This window comes from Chiloscyllium plagiosum, chromosome 12, assembly GCF_004010195.1.
Source record: "Chiloscyllium plagiosum isolate BGI_BamShark_2017 chromosome 12, ASM401019v2, whole genome shotgun sequence".
Classification (NCBI taxonomy): domain Eukaryota; kingdom Metazoa; phylum Chordata; class Chondrichthyes; order Orectolobiformes; family Hemiscylliidae; genus Chiloscyllium; species Chiloscyllium plagiosum.
The window spans coordinates 76,999,451-77,007,603 of NC_057721.1; positions in this window are offsets into that span (position 1 = coordinate 76,999,451).

Here is an 8,153-nt window from a genome sequence, read left to right on the forward strand (position 1 = left end):
AAAGGAAAGTAGTTCTGAGAAGGGGAACTAATCTGGAAAAGAAAGGGTCAAATAAATCAGAGATAAAGATCAGTAGAGTGAGCCAACATTCCGAGGTGAAGTCATGGTGGGGCCAACAGAGACTCTGGACTATCATCTTCAAAGTATAAAGATTTGAAACAGAATATACAGTTGATACAGGATAGCTGTTTCAAAACTGTTTGACAGCTTGCTGCAGGTAAAATCAATAGATGTTCAACCTAAGAACATCAAACAACAAGGTCCGGGCACACAGATCTTCAGCTTTTGCTCAATTTAGCATCAGACTCAGTTATAAAGGGTAAGAGGTCAGTAAGACTCTCTACACATTAACCATAACTGTTTCCAAGAAGTAGAAGCACACGTATTCCATAAGGTCATTTAAACAGAGTGGCTGCAGTCCTACAAGAGGAGAAGTGAATTTTGTGAAGAAGTTAGTGTCTTCATTACAGCTAAGGCAGAGCAGCAGTGGATCAGACTGACAGAGAGAATTAATCCTCATCAGAGCATTAGTATTGTATTCCATGCTGTTACTAATACCAGCAGGTACTGAGACAAAACTCAGAGAAATGTGTGCTGCTCAGAAAGCATAAATACATAAAGATATGACAACTTTGCTTGGAAATGTCATCCAGAAACCAGGTGAAAAGCTCTCATTAACAGAAGCAATATTTAATGGTTATGGAAATTGCCTTGGTGTAACAGCCCCACAGACTGACATCACTGAATGAGTGTATCAAGAAATCCCAAGATGACTTTGTGGTGGATACCTGGGGACCACAAAATGCAGAGTGAGAGTTTAACAGTCTGCATGGGTGGCTCAGCATTTTGAAAAAAATAAAAAAAAAGTTATCTCATCCTGTCACACTTAGGCCACCAAAGGAGTGGTGCCAACACTGCATTTAACATGTTCAAAACCTGCCAGAAAGGCCCTGGGAGAAGCAAGCAATAGATTTATTTAATCTTAAAAGGAAGACCACTGTTTCAAGATGGATTGAAATTTCAAGACTGCACACAACTGCAGCTGAATCAGTGGTTAAAGCATTGAAATGAATTTTTACAATGCATGGTTTACTAGAGGAAATTGTTTTGAATAATGGACCTCAATCTGGAGTCAAGAAACTCTGGAGGTTCACTACGTGGCAGGTAGCAATGAGAAGTCAAGTTCTCCATTAGTTAAATAGAGAAGTAAAGAGCATAACGTCACTAATGTTGGAAATACAGATTGAATGAACAGATCATGTGAGATCATATATCATCCATATACCTGAAGGAATGTTCAAGAGAAGTAGGAAGGAATTGGTCTTATTCAAGCCAAACGTTGGTTGCAAGTATGTTTACCACAAGATGATTGTTCTGCATTGAAAAGTAGCGAGCTTCGAGGGGAAATCATGCAGACAGATTGTAACTGCTGGTCAGAATCCCCGTGTATCTCAACCCATGAGATTGGGACTTTTCGTTGGTGGGGTAATTGGTGATGTTGTACACACTAATGATTCTGAAGGGGTCAATGAATAAGATTGCTTTAAGCTCCACCCAATGTGACAAAGACTCAGGCAAGGAAAGACAAACATATCTTGATGGAGACTGACATATCATTTGGGTCTCGTGAATCTCAACCCGTGAGATTGGGACTTTTCGTTGGTGGGGTATTCGCTGACGTTGTACACACCAGTGTTTCTGAAGGAGTCAATGAATAAGACTGTATAAAGCTCCACCCAATGTGAACAAAGACTCAGGTGAGGAAAGACAAAAATATCTTGATGGAGACTGACATATCATTTGGGTCTCCTCATAGGTTTTGTAACAATGTCTATCATACCAATATAATTTGTACCTGATTGCTAGAATGCAGGAAATTAAACCTTGTTTATTATCCTTGTTAGCCTTCCCAGTGGCTTTCCTCTACCAAGCAAGGTAAAGCAAGCAGTATAAATCCCAACCTAAAGGGAAGATAAAGAGAACAAATCTACCTTCCAATGACTAAAAGGTCAACTGGCACATACAAGAGGTCAGTAAGACTCTCTACGCATTAACCATAATTTTTTCCAAGAAGTAGAAGCACACATATTCCATAAGGTCACTTAAACAGAGTGGCTGCAGTACTATAAGAGGAAAAGTGCATTTTGTGAAGAAGTTAGTGTCTTCATTACAGCTAAGGCAGAGCAACAGTGGATCAGACTGACAGAGAGAATTAATCCTCATCAAAGAGTTAGAATTCTATTTCATGCTGCTAGTAATACCAGCAGGTACGGAGACAAAACTCAGAGAAATGTGTGCTGCTCAGAAAGCATAAATACATAAAGGTATGACAACTTTGCTTGGAAATGTCATCCAGAAACCAGGAGGTGAAAAGCTCTCATTAACAGTAGCAACATTTAATGGCTATGGAAATTGTCTTGGTGTAACAGCCACAGACTGACATATCTGAATGCGTGAATCAAGAAATTCCAAGATGACTCTGTGGTGGATACTTGGAGACCACAAAATGCCACAAGGTGTCAACTGAAGATTTAGTTTTACTTGCACCATTTTCAAGAGATGGTGTTAATAACAGTAATGATAATAATGACAGAGTGAATAATTAAAAACAACTTGATGGAATTATGTAAACAAAGAAAGAAAGAAATGTATGTGGAGATGTAATATAATAGAATGTGGTGGCAGTGATGTTACTCCAGGCAGAAACAAGTCTTTCATAGAAATATTATTCCCGTATCCAATGTTTAAATCTTCTGCCTTCATACACTCGACAAGACGATACACTGGAAATTAATGGAGCAGAGACCAAGCTAGAAAAACCACTCTATCATCAGATTTATGTTTCATTAGGAATTTGAAATCATCTTCTGATTGTTTTACTTGAGTTCCTGGCCATTTGGCAAAGGACAGAGGAAACATTTCCTCAAGATTTGTTGACAAAGATCTGAATGCTCTACATTGCATGAATTATTTAACAGGCCGCAATGAAATTGCAATGTAATTTCAACAAGATTTGTTCACATTTTTCTTTTAAAGTGGTTTTTTACATTCTTCCAAACACCCTTCAAGAAATCTAAACTCCTCCAATTCTGGCCTCTCGTGCATTTCCACTTCCTATTGTATTACCAATAGAAGTCATACCCACAGCTGCTGAATTCCTGAGCTCTGGAATTTTACCCTTATACCTTAGAAGAAAGAGGGTGGTGAAAGAGGGTTGTTGTTCAAACTGGAGACCCGTGACTAGTGGTGTACTGCAAGGCTTGGTACTGGGTCCACTGTTGTTCATCATTTATATAATCGATTTAGATGAGAATAAAGGAGGCATATTATTACGTTTGCAGATGACACCAAAACTGGTGGTTCAGAGGACAGTGAAAGAGGTTATCTAACAGTAGGGTGGGTTAGTAAGTTTGCCAATGACACAAAGGTTGGTGGAGTTGTGGATAGTGTGGAGGGCTGTTGTACGTTGCAATGTGACATTGAGAGAATGTTGTACATGGTCATGCAGTTGCTACCATGTACTGATGTAGATGGTTTGAATGCTGAATGGAATTCTAATAAAATGGACAGCTTAGTCCCAGACGTCATTGAACCTTTTGGGTGTTATTGGAACTGTACTCATCCAGGCAAGTTGGCAAAATTCCAAAACACTCTGACATCGTACAATGCTGAACAGGCTTTTGAGCATCAGGTGGTGAGTGATTCACTGCAAGACGAGGTCCTTTGTAATTGTTTAACAAGACAAGTTTGAGAATTTCATGAAAATGGTAAGTTCTAAACTATAGAATGAGGTATGCAGTAATATGTCACAGTTGTAAAATAGTGCAGTCACCACAAATGGCAAGCAGCACATCATCTCCTATTCTGAAATGAATATTCTTATAAACACTGTATTAAATGGCTGATGCAGTTATGTTTATGGTGAATGGTAAGCCCCCAAGATTTTGTGGTGGACATTCAGCAAATTTCAAGAATTTCAAGATAAGAGAGAATTCTTTGACACCTGTGCATCATGTATGTTACATGTGTTTCTGGCCACTTTACAAAGTGAGGTATACCTAAGTAAGGTAAAGAGGCTTATCCTGTTCCCTGCACTTATATTGGGGTTGATGTATAGAGAAGATGATATCCTCGGTTGATCTGCCAACACAAAAACCACACTGTGCTTCAGTCTGTAAGTTGGTGGACTCTTGCTCCCAGTGAAGTTGGTGGACTCTTGCTCCTGAGGAAGGGCCTGTGCCCGAAACGTCGAATCTCCTGTTCCCTGGATGCTGCCTGACCTGCTGTGCTGTTCCAGCAATTAAGTTTCAACTTTGATCTCCAGCATCTGCAGACCTCACTTTCTCCTCCCAGTGAAGGTAAAGAGAGAGGTGACCTTGCAATTATTGCAAACTCTTCAGTTGCCTTTGACTTTTGCATCATGTAATGATTTATGATCATGCATGTCTTGTGAAATGACTCCTACCTTCCAAAGGAAGGAGACTATAATGTTTGCAAATGTAAGGGTCCTTTCTCTGCTTGAGTAATTAGCTGGGATTTCATCCTTACTAAATCCATTCTTGCTCACTAAAAAAGTCAATGGTATTTTGAGAGCAACACACCAATGATCCTTTGCCAGTACCTTTCAAACTCTTATAAGTTACAGAGGCAGTAGGCGCATGGAAACACCATAGGAACCCCATTACCTGCAAATTTATTTGCAAGCCAAACACAATCCTGACTTAAAATTATAACGGTGTAGATTTATCATGGATGGGTTAAAATCCTGGAACGTCCTTTCTGACAGCACTGTGAGCATATCTGCAGCTGATGGATCAAAGCAGTTTAAGAAGCCAATTCATTACCATCTTCTCAAGAGAAATTAGTGATGCTGTCTTTTCTAGCAATTAAAAAAAAAACCTGAAAAGAGTTGCTTGGCTAACTTAGCTAAGGCGGAAGTTGCAGGAGATAGTCAAATTGGATTGGAAGTTGTCTGTATCTCAGGAGTACAGTTCACAGTTGTGTTCAACACAGGGCTTCATTTCATTTTCATGGCATGACTACAGGAATTATGCAAAATATGCCAATGGTGCTCTGGACAAAGTTAGATGCAACTTTTGCACAAAGTTTTTTTTGGCAATTCTATCACTCAAGAAATAAACCCCAGGGTGTGGTTTGCCAATAAGGCTGGAGTTACAACTTTTAGCATATTTACATTTGTACTTCCTGAACCTTTTGCTTCTCAATTGCACATAAATTCTCACTTTCCAAGTATGTGTGACTTTCTTATTACTTAAACCAGAGTAACCCTTACCCTAAACCTATCACATTTAGCTAAATTGAAATTAATTTTAGATTAGATTAGATTCCCTACAGTGTGGAAACAGGCCCGTTGGCCCAATTAGTCCACACCACCCTGACCCATTTCCCTCTGACTAATGTACCTAACTCTATGGGCAATTTAGCATGGCCAATTCACCTGACCTGCACATCTTTGGACTGTGGGAGGAAACTGGAGCACCCGGAGGAAACTAACGCAGACACAGGGAGAATGTGCAAACTCCACACAGACAGTCGCCCAAGGCAGGAATCGAACATGGGACCCTGGTGCTGTGAGGCAGCAGTGCTAACCACTGAGCCACCATGCCACCCCAATTTCTAACTATTAGTTCATTTTGCAAGTTGATACTATCTTTTTTTTCATATGATGAAGTCCTAATCGATGGTGACTGTCCCTCACCCCAACCCAATTTGATGTCTTCCAAAATTTAGAAATTGTTTTTGATTCTAAATCATAATTCATTGATAAAATTGTGACAACAGTAGACATAACACTAATTTCTATATCAAATAAGTTCAATAGCATCATCACATGGGAATTGAGTCTACACATGACAAATGTTTGGAGTGCTGTATTAAAAGAGGGTGACATTAATTGGATAGCTTTTTCATAGAGCCAGCAGAGACATGTTGAGATAAATGACCTTGGTCTGAGCTGCAAAATTATGTGATTTCATTCTGTTTTCGCCAGAAAGTCAAACGATGCAACCATTTCAAAACTCTAGCTTCTGCCCAAAGTTATCTTCTGTGTTCTCACTCTTCAAAAGTGCCAATCCTTTCACTTCCCACATAATTGAGTGTCACTGGTTAAGCAAGAGTTTGTTGTGAGATTGTATGCAATTTTTATCCCTTCACTTTGGGGAAGGAGGTAGTTGTATTGAAGGCAGCTCAGAGGAGTTTCATAGATTGAATCCAGAGATGAGGGGGTTTATCTTATGAGGAGAGGAGGCTCATTTTAAGTCTGTACTTTTGGAAGTTAGAAGAATAAGAGATCTAATTGAGGTATACAAAATGCTAAAGGGAATTAACAAAATAGATGTAAGAGACAATCTAGAATGAGAGATCATAGATTTAGGACAAGGGTTGGCAGATTTAAAACAGAGACGATAGAAATTACTTCTTTCAAAGGGTCATGAATCTGTAAAATTCACTCTCCCAGAGCTTGGTAGGATGCAGAACATTAAGTAAATTTAAGGCAGTGACAGACAGATTTTTAAAATAGCCATGGGTTGAAGGGCTATAAAGAGCAGGCACAAACGTGGAGTTGAGGCCGAGATGAGATCAGCCATGATCGTATTAAATGGCAGAGAACACTGCAGAGGTTGAGCCTCCTTCTGCTCCAAGTCCTTATATTGTTATGTAATTGACTCTGCAGAAGATGGTGGTCACCTACTTGCTTAAACTGCTATAGTGTATGGATTGTTGATATACCCACAGAGCAGTTGGAGTTCCAGCATGTCAACACAGTGTTAGCGAAAAACACCCATATATTTCCAACTCAGAATGGTGTGTGGTATGGGGAGGAGCTTGCAGGGAGTGGAATAGCTACAAGGTGTCTGTGTAACTGTTGAGAAGATATATCCATTGTGGTACTATCTAATGCTACAATCATCAATATAAGATAACCATGAATAAATTTAATAAAAAATTCAAAAGACTATTCTGTGTTCCTTGAATAGGTAAGAATGTGGAATTTGCTAAGACATGGGACAACTGGGGAGATGTGTATGAGAAGAAGCTGGATAAGTACATGTGGAAGACAAAAGCAAAAGGCTACAGTGATCATAAACTGGAACATAAACTGTAGTGATTGCAATGAGGTCAGCCGGATGGTCCTCATAGAATATGAGTTCCCTAACTGGGGCTATTAACCTGATCAAATTAGGGAGCCCTGGATGACAAATAAAAAAGGGACTGTCAGACATCCTGTTCACCCTGAAAGCTGGCTCTGAAGGAGTTGGATCAGTGTCAAGGACTCGCCATGTGTAAATAAAGAATGACTTTGTAATGGGATGCCAGCCTCTGTGGAGTTATTTCTTAAGCACTAACACAATCCAATTGGGCTGAATAGTCTGCCTTTTTAAAAAAAATTCATTCACAAGGTGTGGATGTGGCTGGCTGGGCCAACATTCATGGTCCAGAGAGCAGTTAAGAGTCAACCACATTACTGTGGGTCTACAATCACATGTTGGCCAGACCAGGTAAGGATGTCAGTCTCCTTCCTTAGAAAGCATTAATGAACCAGATGGGTTTTTCCTCACAACTGATTCATGGTTTGATTTCAGATTATTCTATTTTATATTGAGTCATATTTTTCTATTTTATACACTGTGATTCAAACCCGTGTTCCCCGAACATTAACCACAGCCCAGAATATTACAAGCTTCTCAAGATTAACAGTCCAGCAATTATACTACTAGGCCATTCCTGATATATGAATATCACTGGCTGGGCCAACATTTATTGCTCATCCCTAATTACCTCAAGGCCTGTCCCCCTTAGTCCAAGAATTCCCCACCTACGTTCGGGACACCACCCATGCCCTCCACCTCCTCCATGATTTTCGCTTTCCCGGCCCCCAACGCCTTATCTTCACCATGGACAACTAGTCCCTATACACCTCCATCCCCTATCACAAAGGCCTCAAAGCCCTTCACTTCTTCCTTTCCCGCCGTACCAACCAGTACCCTTCCACTGACACCCTCCTTCGACTGACTGAACTGGTCCTCACTCTGAACAACTTCTCTTTCCAATCCTCCCACTTCCTCCAAACCAAAGGAGTAGCCATGGGCACCCGCATGGGCCCCAGCTATGCCTGCCTCTTCGTTGGATAT